General features: G+C 42.3%; 2 long non-coding RNA genes across 2 annotated transcripts; both read left to right on the top strand.

Moving 5' to 3' along the window:
* Positions 1-2,200: 2,200 nt before the first annotated feature.
* On the top strand, positions 2,201-7,545 carry LOC109859600. The gene is made up of 3 exons (XR_002250726.1): positions 2,201-2,547; positions 4,167-4,941; positions 7,118-7,545. It is a non-coding gene; the product is annotated as an uncharacterized LOC109859600 (long non-coding RNA).
* Positions 7,546-8,143: 598 nt separating this feature from the next.
* LOC109860120 lies at positions 8,144-8,636 on the top strand. The gene is made up of 2 exons (XR_002250783.1): positions 8,144-8,408; positions 8,534-8,636. It is a non-coding gene; the product is annotated as an uncharacterized LOC109860120 (long non-coding RNA).
* The last annotated feature ends 12,603 nt before the right edge of the window (positions 8,637-21,239 follow it).

Raw genomic sequence — 21,239 nt, forward strand, 5'->3', positions numbered from 1 at the left:
TACATGTGTATACATATATATATACATGTATAAGTTCTCGCTCAACATTTTGAGAACGGCTCGTAAGGCCTTATATTCACTCATTGGTTTAAATTTCACGAGCCTTAAGTCTTTATTACTTGTGTAATTGTTACATTATTTTTGAAACGTATGAGATATAAACACTGACGTTCTGACATAGACGTATGTTTAATAGACACAATTGCGATAAAACTCTATATCAAAACAGCAACCAGAAAAATATACACCACAAATGCAATATATATATATATATATTTATTCTCTATATTTTTGCACAATAACCTAATCTTAGAAAACAACTAGAATTATACTTTTGTGCTTCCAAAACAGATTTTCCAATAACCAGCTTTATTACTCAAATATCTTTTTTTATATCGATTGGATTTGCGAATTCCACGTGTCGGGCACAAATTAATAATCGACAAACGTGACACGTACAAATCGTAAGAAATTCTTCACAAACATCTATCGCAACGTTCATATCACGTGTGTCGTGCACATGGCAAGTAATAAAGTTACAAAATTGTTTTTCTATCTGTTACTTTTAATACTTATTTATTTTTATCATAGGGTTTGTTTATCAAATATATAAACAACTTTTATTTTGTTTAATATTATTTATTTTGTTTAATATTATTTTATTCGATATTTTTTATTTTACTATTATATTGTTCGACGGAGTTGTAAATTTCATGTGTTAAATATACTCGGGAAACGTGTGTGTGATGTAATAATTATCTAAAACAAATATTTCATCGCAACGCTCATGTCGCATGTTTGTCGTGTACATTGTGAGTAATAAAAAATCATAATTGTTGAAGAAACTCTCTTAAACGAGAAGTAATACACTATTTTGTCGTACGTATATATATATGTTATAGTCGCTCCGTTTCCGTTTGATTATACATTAGAGCGTGTGCGGCATACGCATCGCTTCTCAATAATTATGACAACATTATGAGCACGGGGGATGCAAAGCTTTGTTCTCTCTTGCGTGACAGAACAGGTGCTTTAGCTTTAGTTCGTGGCAACAAGTAGCGTAAGGTAATTCCATTCTCTCTCATTACCGGCTGTGCGCGAAAACACAAGATCTCGCCTGGAGCTTATCCGGGAAGATGTCGAAACTTTTGATGTTCTTACAACATGTGTAAAAGAGTTTTGTGTGTTTCGTCATGATGCGATTACAAAAATGTTCGATAACTCGCGCGACAAAGTTTCGCTTTGTAGTTGACTTTGAAAGAAAGGCAGGCTGATCGAAAAAAAAATAAATAAATAAATAAAACAACTGCGAAAAGATGATGTGTAATTCGCGAACACAAATGTGCAATTCCGCCGACTGCCATTAATGATATCTCGCGAATGCGACAGGTCGATATACGCCAACTGATAGGATCTCGTTAAAATTACATTGAACAAGCGCGAATAGTCCGATCGAGCGCAAATATGTACGTGTAATTATTTCACAAGAATAATAATTCACGACGCAATTAGTTTTGCGTTTTCGTTTCATTATATTGCGTTTTGCCCGTAACAAGGCCTGTTCGCGCGTTTCAACGAACTAAAAGTGATGGGATAACGTAAAATTATCGCAAAATTACGAATAAATGAGATTTCTCATAATTTGTAATTATTTTTCCATTTTTTTCATATTAGAAAATCTTTTAATTACAAATTTGTTTTTTCTTTCTCGTGTGTATTTTTGTGGCGCAATTTTCTCGTAAAAAAAAAACTAAACACAAAACTAAAAAATATTGAGCAAAAACTTCGAGACGGATATTTTTAAAGTGACAAAGAAATGAGAAAGATCGGGCAGTTCGCCGAAATCGAAATAGATAGATTTTAATATTGCAAAGATAAACACACATACATTTTCCCGGAATTCATCAGTCGTCGATGATCGCAAAGTGGTGGTGAGGTTAGTCAAAGGGTTAATATCGGCCTTAATTTTGGCTCCGCCAACACAGGATGATATCCTGTTCTGCAAACATAACCACGTTAAGAGTCGCCGTACGTACGCTTCTCTGTAGCCGATCCGCGCCGGTCCGCGTCGTCGTCGTTGGCTGAAGCGAACCGGCGCGGAAGGGTGTCTACGGGGGGGAAGGAGGATGATCGGGGGTGGTTCTGCCGCATAAAGGGTCGCGGATATTCGACGCCCCGGCAGTAAGCGTCGCGACGTCCGTCGAGAACGCGGCATACGGCGCACGCATCCGACAACTCGTGTCACGTGGCTTAAACCGCATTCTCGACTCGCGCGTATCCCTTCCTGACGTTTGTGAATGGAAATCGGTTGGATAAATCCTTTTATTTTCTCACGTGACAAAAAAACGCACTTCTTTGCATTGCCTGCAAAAACTGTTTTTCTTTCCAAAGAAAAAACGCGTTTGCAATTTATTTAATCCGTTCGATCTTTCCTCGATATATGTCGTTGAAGTTTGCTTTGTAAACGCCGGCATATAGAACAAAAAAATCCACACGTAAATCGCACGTTCACGTGCCGAAGAGTTTCGTTGTGAATGTTGGAAAGAGGTAGGCTATATATATATTTACGTTTTGTATTATTTTGTATTCTTGTAACACATACACATACACACACAAACACTTTGTAATTACGAAATGTGAATTTTTTATCCTCTTTCTGTTTTAATAAATGAATTCGAAGAATACGTTTCACAAAAACGTATGTTTCATTTATTTTTTAAAACTCTGCCGCTTAAAAAACAAAGCAGTTGTCAAAAATCAGGACGCGACATGTGTGTTTTAACGCGACTAACTTGAGCAAACGGAAGCTAGAAGTTTATTAATAGTTTCAGCACCAAGCGGAACTACGATAAGCTCTTATGCGCGACGTAAATGGCATTATTTCCAGGTCATAAACCGAGCTTTAAATAAATGACGTGTAAATATAGTTCCGAGAGTTTGTAGCCGTGTCGCGAAACTCGAGTCGAACGAGAAACGTCGCGCGTTTATTAGCGCAGATTGCACCTTTGCGCATACACATGTACGCGCGCAGTCCACTCCTATTCCACGACAGGTAATAGCTTTGCAAATAACCATCCCTAGCGGAATCGTGTGAAATTAATCAGAATTCGCCGTTAGACGCATTTTTGTTCCCCACGGTTTTCTCGCTCGATGCGATAGTACGCTATGTGGTTTCGAGTAGTTCGAGTCAACGTCGAGCCGGCCGGAGTCGAAGTTTTTTTTTATCCGACAACTTCGACAATAAAGTCTCTTTTCTCACGCATCGGTATCACGTAAGCCCCGTAGCCGAGCGAGGAAGACGAACTTGTCTCGTAAATTCGTGAACTATCGCAAATGTGGTGCCGCGTAAAGTGAGAGCGTAAACGTAATTTAAAGCTCGGCGGTGTAAGCTCGAATAAAAGGAACGAAAAGCTGGAAACGGGTACATGCACGCGAACGTGGCGCGCGGTATATTTCACGTGTATATAAGAGCTACGACGACGACGACGACGACGACAACGACGACGACGAAGGTAACGTAATTCCGCGGTGGCGCGACTTTAAAGGCAGAAACTTAATTCATTCCTGCGGTATACGGCCGCAGATCGGAAACTTTTTATCGACGTCGCGGCCTTTTCGCCTCGAAAGGCGAAGCCGGCTTCTACTTCCTTCGATTCGCGTGCTGCATTATTCATAGCGTCGAGCAATTACAATTTCTCTCTACCGAGCCCGACCGTGCGAAAGAGAATTAAAAGCGATCCCGGTTTCACATCGACTCGCCGATTGCTCCCGGATCGACCCGGGAGCAAATTAATGGCTGTCAATTGCGCAACACCGCGAGGGAAAAAAAAATAATGCGAGAGATGGTTGCTCGCGCCTGAGAAACGCCGGTTCTCCAAGCGAGAACGAGCTTATAACCTCGGAAAAATATATGCGCGTGTTAAACAAAATCGCGATATTATTTTAATATAAAAATTTCAATATACGTATTTAAATACGTGTAATTTTTTGAGCAAAAAAAATTTCTATTATGCTAACTCCCGTTCGCTTGTTTAAATTTAATTTTATTCGTTTATTCGCAATTCCTTTTTAAAAAGTTTTTTTTAAATACATTTCCATAATATTAAAAAACAAAAAAAATCCGATGTTAATTAATGCTAATTAATTCCGTATTGTTTATCTTTTAGATGTCGATAAATGCCCTGACAAAAAACTGGCGGAGTAATTAAAAATAATGTTGCAAAACTTTTTTCATCGATGATCAGCAAACTTAAAAAAGAATCGTATCGATAATTGGCACGCAAGTGCGACGATGTCAGTTCGCCAGAAGAAACTCGTTTTTCTCGAAATCGACGAACATTGGCGCGAACCAAGAGAGCTGTTTAAACTTCGGGAAGTATTTCCCTCAACTTAAAATCGGCAGCGCAAAGAAGAAAAGAGCGAAAAGGGGTAGATAAAGAAAGAGAGAAAGAGAGAAAAAGCGAGATCGAGATCACGATGTAGCGGGTGTAACTTTCGCGCCGGCAGCAACGGGGGTTTATTCGCGGTCTCGCGAACTTCGTTCGACGACTCGAACTTCCGATCGATGTCCGGAATTCGTCGAGGCGTATGGATTGACCTAAGAATGAGACACGTTGCTATAATATGGGACAATTGGAGAACTGTTTAGACGGCTTATCCAGGCGGACGTCGAGGAAGTCCTGCGAAAGGGCGTCCCGGCGTCTCAGGTCCTTGCTCGCCAAGGCCAGAAGATGGGGCCTGACGACCGAGGAGGTTGCCGAGCTGCCGACTATGAAGAAGCTGCTGCCAACCCGCGTCACCTCGACCTCGGCCACGTGGATGACCTTGGCTACGATCGCCCTGCTCCTCGGCGGCGGCATCGTCCTCGCGTACATCTGCGCGCCCTGCGTCACGCGGAGCAGAACGTGAGGCCAACCCTCGCAAGAAACCACTTTTACACGGGTAATCGAATTTCTTGCGCAGCTCGATCTTAAAACTCGGAATAAAACAACGATAAAATATGTTGGTAAATATTTTATGTAAAAGAATAGAAGGGGAGCAAGAAAGAGAGAGAGAAAGACGGTAAATTAAAAAACAACAAAAAAGCTATCCAAACAATGTGTATTTAGTTTTTGGCCAATTGTGTTACGTTGTGCGCAATTCGTGTTTACACGAATTACGGGTGAATAATGGCGTTTCCAACAAAGCTGCTTCGTAGAATTCATTTCGCACATTTTATATATGATAAGTTAATGAAAGCCTTTGTAGCCTATAGATTTACGCTTCTGCAGTAAATTTCCATTGTGCGTGTGTCGCGCTTAACGTAAGCATTGAAAGCCATTATGATCAAGAACTACAATGTTCAATTTTGCACAAAGCGTTGTTTTGCGCCGCTCGCGGTTAAAAAGTTTCGAACGCATAAAAATTTTACGCTTAATCGGAATTGTTCGATAATAAAAAAGTTTAATAAATATTATTGACAAAATGTAGTACAAAAAAAAATGTATAACAAAAAAAAAGAAGAATGAACGTTATTGCAATTTTAGTTATTCCGACATGTATACATATATTTTTGTCTTTTTGCGAGAGAAACAGCATTTAACGCGAATTATTTCTATATGTACACACACACGCACTCACACAAATAAATAATATAAATCGTCGTTATGAATTACGTATAGTAAGTAGTATAAATGTAGAGATACCAATGCGATCTTGACAGCATCGTTGCGTGAAATCCGGACACACGCACCGGAAATCGGACGTTTTAATCATTCATTCCGCTTGCAGCACCGTGAATTTTTCATCATTTTCATAATGCCGACCTTTTATTATTACCGCGCCCGCATTTGTTCGCGCATCGCCGGCGCCACCGCGCACGAGCGATAAAACCGTTCATTAATTAGTCGGCGCAAAAAGCTGCGTTATTTATATCGCCGGACAAGAGCTGCGTTTTTCTTCTTTTTTTTTTTTTTTTTTTTTTGTGTGTATTCCCACCTTTCGTTAAGTTCACCTCTTTCTCTTCCTTTTCTCTCCCGGGGTTTTTTTTTTTTTGCTCTCGCGCTTTAAGCCGCTCGCGGAAACGCACGACAACGCCTACACCGCGATAATTCAGCGGAGAAAAGTACGCTAATTAAAAGCGACGCGCTGTGTGTATCGTTTATCATAGGCGCGCGCGCGCGCGCGCTGATTATCCGCGCCATTGCCTTCGTAAATTCGTAATTTCGATCCCGGGATTTAGCCGCGTGATGCAACACGCGACCGGCCGCATAGTTACAATGTATCGCCGCTACGTTGGCGCGCAACGCGCCGGCGTTTCAATTATTTCGCAACCCGGCGAATTTACATAACGGAATAGCCCGGCGAAATGCGCGCCGGGCTTCATTATTTATCGCCATCAATCGGTTAAAACGCATTCATCGGTGAACGAGTTCCGCGCGATCGTTCTGCGACGCGATCAAACCGTATACGCGACGCGGAATATTTTCCGAGCCGATCCGAGTTAATCGCGGCAAAAACGCGATTGCGACGCGATTAAACGCGGTAACGACCAGTTTTTTGCGAAGCGAAACCGATGTTCGCGCCGATGTCATTCGGATCGATTCGCGAAAGAATTTATTTCCCACTCTCTTCTTTTTCGCGAACACTATTTTTTGTTTGAGATACTTTTTTGTAAAAACCGTCGGAGTGGAATACGAGCCTTTCTAACGCCGAGGATGAGACGTTTAAATTATCGTTTTAACTTCGTCGACACTGTAACACAATGGCCACACACTCGTCATGGAAACTTGTGTTTTACGGTATATTACGGTTAATTCCTTATTTCGCATAAACTGAGGGAGCTTACGTTCGAGCGAGTTCGTAGGTAGGTTCAAATGAAAGAGAGAAGCGCGCGTGTGCCGAAACTTAACTAACTCCGTTTAATGCCGAAATATTATTGGAGATTTACACGAGTGTGATGTGTGAGGAAAGCGCTAGATTTTTGATCGCATTCTTCGATTTGCACTTGTGTGATGAATTTTGGCGCGTACGATGCTAAACGTAATGTCAAAACGCGTACAAACACGAATTTGAAAACGCGCGTTAATTATCGCACATCCCGATCTCCGATGTAATTTATTATAATTGTATGTTACAGATATATATACATATATATTGACGCAGCAGAGAGAGAGAGAGAGAGAAAGAGAGAGACGAAGTAAATTATGAAAACACATGTCGAGCATGGGAGAAACATATTGATGAATAGATTTATAAGAGATTTGTGTAATTTTAGCACGTGTGTTCAATAAAAAAAAAAGAAAAAAAAAGAAAATGCGCAATTCCGCAGGTTATTGTAAAAACAATGTCACACTGAGTTTTTGTGCGATGTCGATATTTGTTTTGATAAAATTCGAGTAAAAGAAAAACAAAACAATGTAATTTTTTTTACACGCGAGATATACCGAGGAAGACGCACAAATCTTTATCGCGATGTAAAATACGCATTTTAAAATACGATTTTACAAGTATGTAAAACACGGTAATTGCTTAAATAAAGAGCTCTTTTAATCGATAATATTTTGACAATTTACATGTGTGTTAAAAAATAATTTGTATAAAATATATTAATTTTTAATAAATATATAATAAAACTTTAAATAAATGTAGAATAATAAAATTTATATCGCGCTCGCAACTACTGCAAAAAATGATGATAAGATTTATTACATATACCTAGATATATACATCACACACACACACATATATATATATATATATATATATTATAGACAGTAAGAAATTACTCTTAATATAAGGAATATATATATTGACTTGTGTAATTGTAATTTTATTAAGAGGCACATTGCTCAAATGTAAGACTAATTCTCAGATGTTACATCGAAAGAACATGTATATTTCACTTTTTTTATACGATTAAATAAATGTGTTTCCTGATCGTGTACGTGACTATTAATTTTTATGTATATAATATATTCCATCACATTTATGCGATGATAACCAGGAAAAAATTATGATTCTTTTCGATATTTGCAATCTATACGCAACAAACGTGACACAAACGTTTCGATAAATTTCTCTCGTGTCACGTTTGTCAAATATTATATTGCGCTTGACACGTAACACTTATAACTCCAAATGGTATAAAAGAAGACGTTTCTAACAAGAGGTTGCTCATTGGAAACCAGTGTTGGAAGCAATACCGAAGTGTGATTCCAGATTTGTTTTCAAAATTTAAATTATTGTGCGAAAAAAAACATGGAGAACAGGAATATTTCATTTGGTGTATGTTTATTGGTTGCTGTTTTGATATCAAGTTTTATCGCAATGGTGTCTACTGAATCTATTATTTCAATATTCACAAGAAACAATTGTCCTCAAGGACACTTATGGATTCCGAAAAAGAACAAATGTATCCGAGTTCTCCGGTAAGACTCGGTATTATTACGATATGTATATATGTCTTTTATTATATATCTTTCTATATATATTCATACACATCTATTTTTAACTCTAAGATCTTATTAACGTGTCAGTAATGTTTTATTTGCAGCATTTGACGAGACCAATAGCAGATACACATATACGTTTCGAAACTAATGTAACGTAAAGATTACACGTGTATTCTGAGAAATAAAACTCTTCTAATTTTTGCACTTTTGATTTGTCAATGCGTTATTCTGTCACTCGACGATATATACACACAAGTGCTACAAATTATTTGGTTCTCGGCGTTGTGAATTTTTTACAAAGACATCCACAGGCGAAAATAGCCAAGTCTGTTGAAAAAACGAACGGCGAAACAGAAATCAATATCTCTCGATTTTTCTTAATAAAGCAGTTTCACGAAGTAAAAGCGACGAGGAGAAAATATCGGAATTGTCAAATGTGACGATAATTATGAGTTGAATGGATATCGATTTCTTGTGTGTGTGTGTGTGTGTGTGTGTGTCTGTTTCCATCAACGCAGTTTTACCGTTGATCGAATAAATTTACTTTGAACGAACAGAGTTAAGGCGATTATATTTCTAGCACTGTCGAGCAATTGATAAGGGCCGAATAATAAAATTTTAATACGGAATCAAGCACCGATCGCGATTTGAAGCTTGAAACGATATATATTCCCTTCGTCTGATGGAAGTATTAGTAGGCCGATTGATCGAAATCGAAGTTCATTTCTCGTTCTATTCCGATCGCATATATTCATGCGACTCCCAGTAGGGATTATCTTTTCCCAAGCTTTCTGTTCTTTGTCTTCCAGCGTCGCGAAGCTGGTAATTTTGAAAACCATATTCTTTTATTAAGTTCGATATGCATTACATAGTCGCTCTGAAAGTTCTTCAATGAATGAAAAGTTGAGTTTTGTCTCTTTCTCTCTCGGAAAAAAAAAAATTTCAAATGGAAATCAGTGTAAAACGCAATTCTTTTCTCTCTTCGAATTTCTTGATATCTCAATAACTGCGCGCTTAAATAAAATTGATTTTATAAAACTTATAAAGACAATGTAATCCTCCGTCACATTTCTGTTCTCAGCGCGAATGAGAGAAATAGAAAATTTTACGAAACTCTTTTGCTTTTACAATTATTTTGCTTGCAATAAAATGAATCAATTACTAGTCTAATTTGGCTGTATTAAAGCAGAAGACGCGTGTGTCGCAAAATTACACCAACTGCTTGAAAAGGTTAACGAGCCAAAATTCACGGCGAAGAGAAACAAAGAGCATCGGCGAAAGTTCGCGCACTTACGCAAATTGCGAGGGTGCGAACGGAGAGAAGAAAACACTTGATGGGGGGGTGGGGGAAAGGAGGGGAAGGGAAATCGTCGTCTCTCCCGGCGACGCAAAAAAGGGAAAGTCCCAATCAGTTTTGACACGCTGAATGAACGTCTCGTGCTAATCGAGTTATTTAGCTTATATCAGCGGAATGAATTCGATAGAGTTCACCCCGTTCCTCATTCAGAGCGCCCCTCTTTTTGCTGTTTTTTTTTTTTTTTTTTTTTTGACGTCGCGATGCGAATCAACCACCGACTGCGAAATTGCTGCGGCGGATTCGGAAAATTTATTTAAACACGCGAAAGAAAAAAAAGCGCTCGCTCTCTCGCTCTCGTAAGAGAGAGCGGTAAATAAAAAGATAAACTTTACGTTCGCGCGTCTCTGTATGCATAATTGAAACAAGCTTTTCGTCGTTACCCGACGCAAAAGCGCATCCGCAATTACGCCGTCGGGAGTAATTGCATCGCTTTTAATATCGCGCGCGCGCTGAGTTTTCTTGCGACGCGTGTCATGTGCCACGCGCAAATGTGCGTCCCGCCGCCGCGTGTCCCATTACACATCATGTAAACTGCATTCCACTAAGTGGAAACGAACGCGATTCTCCGCTCGTGGGTCTCACGCTCGTCTTTAATCGCGCGCTCTCCCCCTCGAAGTGACCGGATTCGTTCGACGACGCAGGAAGTCGCGGTTTTTCGGCGAGCTCACAATCGGAAGGAATGCAATTTTGCTCGGTTTACTGCAATTTTCTCGCAAACGGTCGTTTTCTCTGAGACTCTGTGGGTGTATACGTATGTGTGCGTCACTCGACCTCGACTTGGATACGATTTTTGCGATTTTGAATCGCTCGTCTCATATTTTCGCGCGACGTTCGAGATTGCGATCGCCCCCGGTGTAACGCGCGATTCGTCGCTTTTTTATTCGCCGCCGGATTAGCATTCTAATTCCGCGGACTGATTAAACAACGCGCGGGATGAGCGCGCGCAAAGAGTCTCTGTTTATCCGTTTCGAAATTATACGACGTCTTTTCGCCGCGTTGATTAAACAAGGCGAGCAGCAAGCGTATACCTATATATATGCACGTGACGTGTGAACAATACGCGCGACATTACGACTGTTTGGTTGCGATATAAAAAGAGATGATATTGGCGCGATATTTCATTCGGGAATATCAAATATTGTCACGAAAGAAGATTAGGATCCGCTAATGAGATCTTTTCGGGAAGCGTTTTCGTGCGCGGCGCGCGCGCGCGCACGTTTGATTTATCAGACCGTGTGTGTATACTTTCGCGCGGTGAGAAAACGACGGGGAATCGATTTCCGCAACTCTCGTCGATCATTCTCAGAAGAAGAAGAAGAACGCGGAGGGAAGAGTGGACGGGTTCTCTTCGAATTACTTTTCCCGTCGGGAATACGGGTACCTACCGAAGGATCGCTCATTCGAGTCACGTGTCGGAAAAGGACTCGTTTTAACTACGTTAATTGAAAGGATGGAGGGGAGGGGCGGGTCTGTCTTGTCGCCTGTTCGTTTCGCATTCGAACTTGCGAACGGACATAATCGAGAACTCTCGCGCTCAACCGCGATATGATGACACACGTCAACGATTTTCATCGCAATTGTCGAGACAATCCAACTGACGGAATTAATTGGACGCGCATTCGTTTACATCATCTTGTGTGTATCACGTCACACCTCTAGTTAGTACGTGAACATATCGAGTTATTCCGGTCACGTGGAATGGAGAACTTCTTTCTAGGGTAAAGGCAGTAATTGAAAGGAAGACCCCTGTCGGTTCTCCTCCCCGCATCCTTCTCGGAAAGAGACCTCGAATTCGGCTCGATCTCGCTTCTTATTCAGAAGAAGAAGCCGGTTTCGTTGATTTTGATTGCGCCCGTAATCAGTCGCGATGCCGATCGCAGATGCGTGGCGCGCGCGCGCGTTCGAAGAAAAATAAAAATAATCTTCTCTCGATTGACAAACGAAGTGGAGAAATGTTAAGCGGTTTTCAATTACGGCGATTCAAAAGCGAACGTTCTTGTTGCGACGACGAAACGTAAAAAAAAAAAAAAAAAAAAAATCACACATTAATCTTCTCCTCGAAACTAAAAATTTGTTCGAGTGAAACTAACGCGTTCATATTTTTTATACAACCAAGCTGTTTTGTTTTCCCACGCTAAATTTTTAAACGCTCGTCGTGCACAAGCGCGCGCTTTCTGAAAAAATAACCTTGCGCAATTTCGAATTCTGTTCTGTGAAAATCTTTTCCGAAACGTTTCTCTCTCAATTTTCGCGTTCGAAACTCCATTGTGTAAATATTTTCCGCGATAAAAATTCAACAACAGCACACGCTACTTCAACCGATTCCCTCCCCATTGTCTCCCATTTTGAGATGTGCCGATACGAGCCTTTGCACAATAACCAACTCGAAAAATTATTTTATTGCGCCGGGTGGTTTGCATCGCGGCGCGGAAGATGAGAGAGCGCGAGAAAAAAGAATTATATACATCACATTTTGAAGAGCGGGAGCTCTCTTCAGCTCTCGTAACGTGTTACGCGCGGTTTTTTATTCTAAATTACCGGCAACAAAAAAAAAGCTGCTTCATTCATTTTATTCAAAAGGATTTTCCTCCATATGCTTTACAATCTTTGTAATTAAAAATGGGAAAAACCACCTTTTTTTTTTTTGTTTTGCGCGCCACGGACGTTTGCACGGTCTCGCGCACGGCCGGATTTTCACTGATGTGTAATAAAATGCGTGGAAACTTCAGGTGGCGTCGTCTTTCATCGGTCTACTCGAGCGCGAAACGCATCGAAGTTGCGCGAGTCGATATAACGAGAAAAACGACCGTGCGCGCGCGCGCGTCTGTCGTTTGTACGGTTCGCGACTGGATTTCTTCGCTCAGCTTAACGGAGATTGTAGATAGCACGGGTTAGTGTGTACGTGTGTGTGTGTGTGTGTGTGTGTGTGTGTGTGTGTGTGTGTGTCGTAAGTTCCGTGAACTTTAATTATCGCAAAATAAAAGAATAAAAACTCGTCCGTCGGCTAACTCGTTAGAACTTGGTGACTGCAGATTCACCGGAGAATGAAAATTATGCTCGCGTCTCTCTCCCATTCGTAGCAGATTTAACACCACGTAGTAACGTCGAACTCATTTTATGACCACGTGGTTTCCGATACTTTTCGCGCGGAAGCGGAAAGAATCATCTTTTCTTCACAAAAGATCGCCGAGGGGAAGAGGAGACCGATTCCGCTTTGCGATTAGTTTCAAATGATCTTCGATTTCGCAAACTTCGAACGTCTTATCTCTATTATATTATCTTTTTTTCTTCTTATTGTTGAGCCGCGGTCACACAAATAAAGTTTCGCGAATACGGAGAGAATTCTTTGCGGGAAAAATTCTTTGTATTATAATTGTGACTCGACGTGTGTATATGTCGCGATATTTCGTCGCGCAATGTAAGGGGGAAAAAATAGAGGCGACCTGTATAACCGCCAAAACATAAAAACTTTTCTAATATAAAGTTTGTCCATCAGCAGCATGGATGAATTTCGGTCTTCATGTGGCACCAGGACATGTAAAAGCCGTTTTTATGTACGTGTCAGTGAATGTTACACGATTTTTTATAATACATGTGTACGTATAAATATATACTTTATATATACATATTTTTTTTTTTAAGTTTATATATGCAATATTAATATAATATTTATTTATTTCTTATAATATATAGTAGTTTTGTTTCAAATTAAGTTTAGGGAACCTAGCAAGTTGCTGCTTTGCCCTTTAAAGCGCCTTCCTTCCGTTCAAATCTGTATATAATTTTTGCGTCTTCACTAAAGTTATTCTTATTATTATATATACGTGTGTAAATTGATAAATATTAATGCAAATCAATGACATATTATATATGTTTACACGCTTTCCATCTTGAAAGATTTATTTGTAATCATACAACGTATATATATATAGGATAAATATGGGGATGTCGTATGGGTTTGAGGAAGAATAAATTGCGCGACAGCGCATTCCAGGCGTGACTCGAGTTAATTTCCGTTTCTCACTTTGATGCTCGAGCACCTGGAGCTAATTAAGAGTTCGGCGTAACAGTCGATTGAAAAGTTGGACGGTTCCACCGATAAATTTAATCAGAAAGGATGAGTGCGAGCGAGCGCGCGCGCGCGCGCGGCGGTTGTGCGATTCTCTCCCCTAACTAGAACGAAGGACTCGGCCAAGTTTTTCCACGCGGAGGTTTTCCAAGCGGCGCGAAAACTGGCGTGCGGTGTATGAGCGATAGAGGGAACGGCGGCGAGTGCACTTTTTCACTCGCTCGAGGGACGAAAAGTTTCGCCGAGATATCGAACAAAAGTATACTCGCGCGCGCGCGGGCGCGAGGATGAAAAATAGAACCAAAAAAAAAAAAAAGCATCCTCGAACCGGCCCTATCGCGACGCGCTAACGCGAACGTCAGAGCGGAAACGCGAATGACGAATTTCCACATTTAATTTTGTGGCGGTACACGCTTGTTTTTTTTGTTTTGTTTTTTTCACCACCCGCGGCTGTATATTGCTTAACGTTTGTGTGTTTTTTTTTTGTGGGTTTTTTTTTTTTTGACGAAATTGTTATAAAGCGCGATTCCCAACGGTGTCCCAGATTTTTTTATCGCTTTACGAGCCGCATATATCATCCGGAAAATGGGAGTTTTGCGAGAATTTTAAGTAACATTACCAAACCGGACGACGGTTTTATATGAAAAATATTTTAAGTGAGAAAAATCTCCGTAAGAACTTGCGGAAAAGTGACGGAGATCGATCACACAAAGTATTTTCGCGCGTTTTGCAAAATGATTCCGTTAGATTGATTTACACATCTCGTCGGGAACGATCTTGCGAGCAAACGACGATTATCAAAATTTTAATTAACGAAATGTGATTTATATATTATATACACACACACCTGGTTCCGCGGCAATTTGCTTCGGGGTTTATTTTCCCAATGCGCGCGAACGTTAAATAAAAGTCACATTCAAACGGGCCGAACAATCACACAAATGTGAGCGCGTGATATAAAATGTTATCGCGCGGATAAGTCGCGCGCGCGCCGTTAATTTGCATATTAATGAGCAACAATGACGATCGCACACAGATAAGTTAAAGTAATACCGTTCTTGGAATACACACAGCATCGTCGTATTAATTTCAAGATGGCCCCCGGCGATTCCGTGTGTATATTTGGCGACTGTAATAGCTTTTGGGAGGGTTGGGAGATCGCGGGGATCAGGGTTGTTTGCCTTGACATTATTACGATAATATTCATTCACACTTCGCGACGCGGAATTCTCATATTACAGATATTACAGCCCCCGCCCCCTCGTCTCGCGCTGATGTATCATGTCTCTCTCCTCTCTCGTTATTCTCTATTTGATTACGTTCGTAGACACGACCGGGATCCTTTACGACCGACGTAATATCGCGGTCACGACCATTTGAGAAACGCGAATCTATTAATCTCGTATCGATTGGGGGCCGCCGCCGCCGCAACCTCTTCCCTTCCCTCCCTCCCTCCCTCTCGCTGCAATATTGTGTTACGTGACATTCTGATATAGAATCGATACATATATAGATATCGATATACATATATATATATATATATATATATATATATATACACATATACATATAGTATATATATGTGTATCGATATATACATATATACGGGCTATTATATTAACACTTTTGTTAATCGATAACACATCGTTGCATCGATTACGCTGGCACAACGCAACGTGACATTTCCCGGTATTATTCAAATTAACTCTCGGAATGGAATACGCGATTAGCGATCAGCCGTGAGTTATTAATCCGAAGACGCGTAAAACCGCACACTCCCGGTCGATTTGGCCAAATGGCTTCATTTGTAAGCCATTATCTGAAATTCAATGAAGAGATTAAAAAATTCCATTTTCGCGCGCAGAAAAATCCGATACTCCACTCGGTTCGGTTTCGATTGTCGCGCGCCAATCGAGACCCCGAGATCAAGTTCGTTTATTGTTTAAAGAATAAGCAGCCCGTCGGGCGGCGAGTTTCGCTTCTCTTCGTCCTTCGGGATTTTGCACGGAACGAAATATATCGAGCACCACCGGCGCGAGATCTCAGCGCGCGAGAGAAAGAAGACTCGCCGCCGCCACGTAGCGATCGTCTTCTCGACGATTTTCTATATTTTATGAGATTGCGATATTATGTTTTCAAAGGTATATGCGGACGGAGATGCGGGGGAGAACTCGCCAAAGTGCCGCGCATTTTCGATCGCGGGGAAGAATCTTCGAAGAGACAACGGTAAAAAGAAAACGCGCGACACGCGGGGCAATATTTCGTCGCGAAAATCCAAAGCGCTTGAGGGCATTTTCTTATGGGAAGCACGAGCAGTCGTCACGTGGTAATGTGAGAGATATAAAAAGATTGCTTCGCGCTCGCGTTTTATCGCAGCGATATATATATGTATATATATATATATATATAATGAAACTCATTTCGTTTATAAATGAAACGACGGACAGTGACGCGGAATTTAAAGTTAGTAAGCCGCGAGCTCCGCGTTGACGTATATTTTATATTAGTTATAAAGTAAGGATAAGATTTAACAATCTCTCTCTCTCTCTCTCTCTTTCTCTCTTATATAATACTTCCGCGCGCGAGCTGCGAAGTGTCGGCGTTTAATGGTTACGTTAATACGCGGTAATGGCAGTTCCATTCCAATATACGCACACACAGGCGCACACACGCACGCGTATATGCGATAATAAACCTAGCCTAGGGGGGTGTTTCAGGACTCGCCTCCTTCGTATAAAACCTCCATCACTCGCGTCCCATCGATTTTCCAACGGCCAAGGAAGCAATCGCGATCGATACGTCAGAATACGATACGCGCGGGGACGCGCGCGCGTTCACGTTAATTTGCGGTCCTCGGTCCGCTTCTCGTCCCTCCCCCTTTCCCCCCTCCTCACATGTCTTCCCTAGTAATTGACAATTTCACACTCCAGCCCGGGCAGTAATTAAGCTGCCATGTGCGCAGACCCGCGATGTCGATTTTTTTTTTTTCGTTTCCTCGACCGCGGATCTTTCTCTCTTTTCTCGTCGGCCAATCCCATCGACGGTGACGCGCGAGAGAGTCACCGGTCCGTTCGATCTCCGCGCGCGATCGTACTCTATCTTTCTCTTTTTTTTCTACGTACACTCTTCCCGCGCGTTTTTCGAAAAAACGCGACAATTAGTTTTTGAACGGCTCTCTTGCCTAGTCTATCTTCTATCTTTTTCTCGTAGTTAAAGAGACAAAGGGCGAAAATAAGAGAGAAAGAGGTGCGTTTCGGTGGAAAAGTAATAAAACTAACAGAGATAAAGGAAATTCGTCCTTCTCGCGCGAAAAGGGAGAAATCCATTTGTCACCGGCAAAAACCGGTTTCTCGGTCGCGCTTTTCCCATCGTATAACGTTAGTTTCGTGTATGTGTAAAACCACGCAATAGCGTTGCTATTTATTGCGCGTGTAAAAAATTAATTCAACGTGGATTATTTGTCTTCGCACAATTATTAGAAAATATTAATGAGCGACGTGTAATTCCGCGCGCGACAGCGATCTTTTTTGCCCCCCCCCCCCCCGTATGACACGTATTACACGTCACATTCGCTGAGAACGGACGCGGGATCGACGTGTTTCCTCCCTCCCGACGATTTTGTCTGGAAAACACGACGGGAAACATGGCGCGAGCCGATATGCGGGACGCACGTCCGAGCCCCGGAACGAAGATTACACGAGGACCGCCCGAAATTATCTCGCGCGGCGCTCTCGTTGATACGAGAGGCGAAGTGATTAAACACACGTATCTATTCGCGCAACCCGCCGCTGATTCTGTAATCAGCAGCCCGGTTACGGCAACGCGCGCGATGACGCACGGCGACGCGAGAGCGAGTCGGACGCGCAAATTGAGAGAAATAGATCTCCCTCTCTCGTGACCCTCTTTCCCCTCTTTCCACCTTCGAGTTCGTATTCGTCCCGATATCTACGTATATGCCGCAAAGTGCCCTGCCGTTCGATGCGAATTAAATATGCAGATGGCTTTGATGCGTATACCTCGCTAAATATCGATGGAAGCTCGGCCGGCGCTTCCGCCCGACGGCGGAATTTTTATATCGCGCGTAGCGTTTTTTCAAAGCTTTCAGAGGGATGGATTTTTTCACTCCCTCCTTCCACTCTCCCTCGACTCGATCCGATCCGCGCGCGATTCGGGGGGAATGGGGATTTTTTTTTTTTTGCGATCGCGCTTTTTCGGAATTCCCGTCTCGTTAGTTATAAATGAAGTAGACCGAAGCGGTATATTGATTTCCGGCGGGAGGGGGAGAAGAAAAAATTGTGCCGCGTTGTGTCGGGTTCGCGTTGCGTGTATATATATATATTCGCGTTCTTTCGCGCGAATCGAGAGGAGGATAAACGAAATGATTGCCGCGCGTCTGTGTGCGCGCACGCCCGGCCACGTGCATTGCGCGAGAGATGGGCAAAGAGGGTGTGCAAATAAGTAAATATGTGCATATCGACGCGCGCGTAACTCCGCGTTGTCTGTTTCGCTCTCGCTCTCACGGGGAAGAAGGGAGCGCGCGCGGCTGCGTGAGCGCAACGGCACGTACGTATTATACAATACATGCGAGAACGATTTGGCCGGTTGTATTCTGTTCGGGCGGCTCGCATCCGGAAGTGCATGCTCCAATTACATTGTTCGTGCCCGGATGCGAAATTCATGCGCGACATGTGCGCGACGTCGCCGAGAGAACTCGCGCGCGCGCGCGTGTTCTACAAAGCTATGTGTAATGGAGAAATTAGGTAAAATTCTGCGACGAGCCGTCGCTGTTACGCAAATGTATCCCGAGTACGTGCGCATTGAGAGAGCGCACAGAGAGAAATTAATTATTTGAAAATGCGCGAACATTTCTGTTTCGCACACACGTGACAATTACGGACGGGAGTAAAGAAAGACGCTAACAAATGTTTCAAAGCTGTCGCATCACATCTCGCGTTGTTTGGAAAAATAAGTCGAAACTCGGTCGAATTCGTTGGATTGAAAATAAAAAATCTCACTTGCGAGAAAAGGTAACGCACAACCGCGCAAGAAAGACGCTCGAAAATAAATAATTCGAAATAACATCTTATCTTCATTGTATTTCGACATTAAAACCAGAGATGCTTCCAGTTGCTTGTCTCTTCTCTAATTACATTGGTGTTGATCTGAAAACGCCGAGTCATCGACGCTTTAATGATGCCGCACGCTACGAACGTACACACGGGAGAGGGGCGGGGTGTCATATCCGCAGGTATAATGACGACGTGGATGAATCCGAAGGCCGTGTACATACGGTGCCAAGGATCCTACAGTTCGTTCGCGTGAGCGGAATCTTTGACGGCGAACTGACACGTAATTTCCTCACCTACACCACCCCTCATCCCCCATCGTCTAACTCCGGAATCTCGAAGCCCGAGTAGCCAAGTAAGTTTCGAAGAAGGGTGAGAGGGGAGGGGAAGGGTCTGATCCAATCACTCGCGTTGGATGTTCTCTGAGAGATCAGGCGATTCCTTTCACGACACAAGAAATATCACTTTATATCAGGAGAGATCGAGTGAGGCAAAAGTGTTATTTAATACAAAACAAAAACCAACGCAAAATGCGCCGAAAAAAAAAAAGGAAACGAGATTTTTGTTTATCACCTCGATGTGAGACCTCATTATCGGATGAAACGTATGTATATATATATATATATATATACGTCAGCTTGTATAGCTCGCAGCTGAAAGTGTTAAAGTCATCAATGTCAGTGGGGATGCAGTGACGACGCGGAATGACGTCCCGGAGCGATTACGTGTCCCGTGACCGGCTGCGAATCGCGCCGAAAAGCGGATGTCAAATGTCGCCGTGGGTTGCACCCGTCGAGGGTTATAATGCCGCGTTTCTCGGCTGCGCACAATCGACGAAGAGAAAGAGAGATAGAGATAGAGAGAGAGAGAGAGAGAGAGAAAGAGAGAAAGAGAGAGAGAGAGAGAGAGAGAGAGGACAGCGGTAACAGAGAGAAAGAGCGACAGAGATAACAACCCCGAAGGCACACGTTCGCTTTATCCGCCGTGGGATATACACGCGCTTGCTTTGTGTGTCGCATTTTACTCTTGTCGTTGTCGTTGGCGAGTCGCCGGATGCGGAACAATATGTACAATGGCAACATTGTTGAAAGTTAACCGCGCGATAGCGAATGAATTCCGCCACTACGGAGATCTCTTGACGTGGGCAAAAGGGGTAAGAGGAGGAAGAGAAGGGGAGGATGGAATTGATTTAAATTTTGGCCGCAAAAGCCCCGGAGATGGGGGGGAAAGAATGACGCGAACTGCGAGAGAGCGAAACAGCGCGATTTAATTGCATTCGCGAACTATTTTCGCCCTCAATCAGTTATTCTTCGACCGTCTCTTCCTCTCGCTCGCTCGACGACTCTCAATAGTCGCGCGGCGTGATACTGGCGGTTATTCCTCTTTTCTTTTTTTTTTCCTCCTCCCTCATCCCCCTCACCCTCTCCTAACATCGTTGAAAACCGGTCGTTTCGGCAAATTGGAAACGATACGTGTCGCTTATGATACGTCGTACGTAAAAGCGTTTCGAAACGAAATTTAACCGGTGTACCGCGGATCACAATTGTGATGGCGGTCTTGTTAGAATCCGAGTGGTAAATTCAGCGTGTAAAACGCGATAGACGTGCGACGATGGCTCAACTATGTTGTAAAGGGTGATTTTTTTTTTTTTTTTTTTTAAAGACGTAGAGATTTTTTTTCAGATAACAGAGAGGATGAATATTTTTTGTCAACAAAATGGGGTCTTCTCAAACGCTCGTCGCTATTCTACTCTCTACGCGACGCTTTCCCAAGTTTACGCCTGGGAAGTAGGCAATTTATCACACACACAAGAGCACAGCAGGTTGCCCGTCTCCCAGGCGCTTTCAATCTTTCGAACGCAGTTCACTGGACTGACAAGAGATTCCGCGTTCGAAAGAATAAACGTTCTTTAATCAGATCACATCTTACGGGGGGGAGGAGGGCGAGAGGAGCTGGCAACTCGGGAAAATACTGTACTTATTTAAAAAGCAATGTAAACCTTTACTCGCGAATAGAAAAGTATTTTTTTTTTTTTTACCTTTATTTTACAATTTTTCGCTAAAAACAAAAAAGAACACTCCTCTTGCGCGAGAGAACGTCAAAAATAAGTGAGACCCGTGAAGGAAAAAGAAGAAAACGACGCGATGCGGAGATTAAAGTCGCGCGCGATAAAAAATTCGAGCGCTTTAAATTAGGATTTGCGATGTGTCACGGTATTGAGTTATACGGCAGCGGTCCGTAAGAGGTATGAAAAAAAAAAAAAAAAAAAAAAAAAAAAAAAACCGCGGCGGTGGGAGGGAAAGGAGGTGGATGAT

The sequence above is a fragment of the Pseudomyrmex gracilis genome, unplaced genomic scaffold (assembly GCF_002006095.1).
Source record: "Pseudomyrmex gracilis isolate BER0280 unplaced genomic scaffold, ASM200609v1 scaffold_7, whole genome shotgun sequence".
NCBI lineage: Eukaryota > Metazoa > Arthropoda > Insecta > Hymenoptera > Formicidae > Pseudomyrmex > Pseudomyrmex gracilis.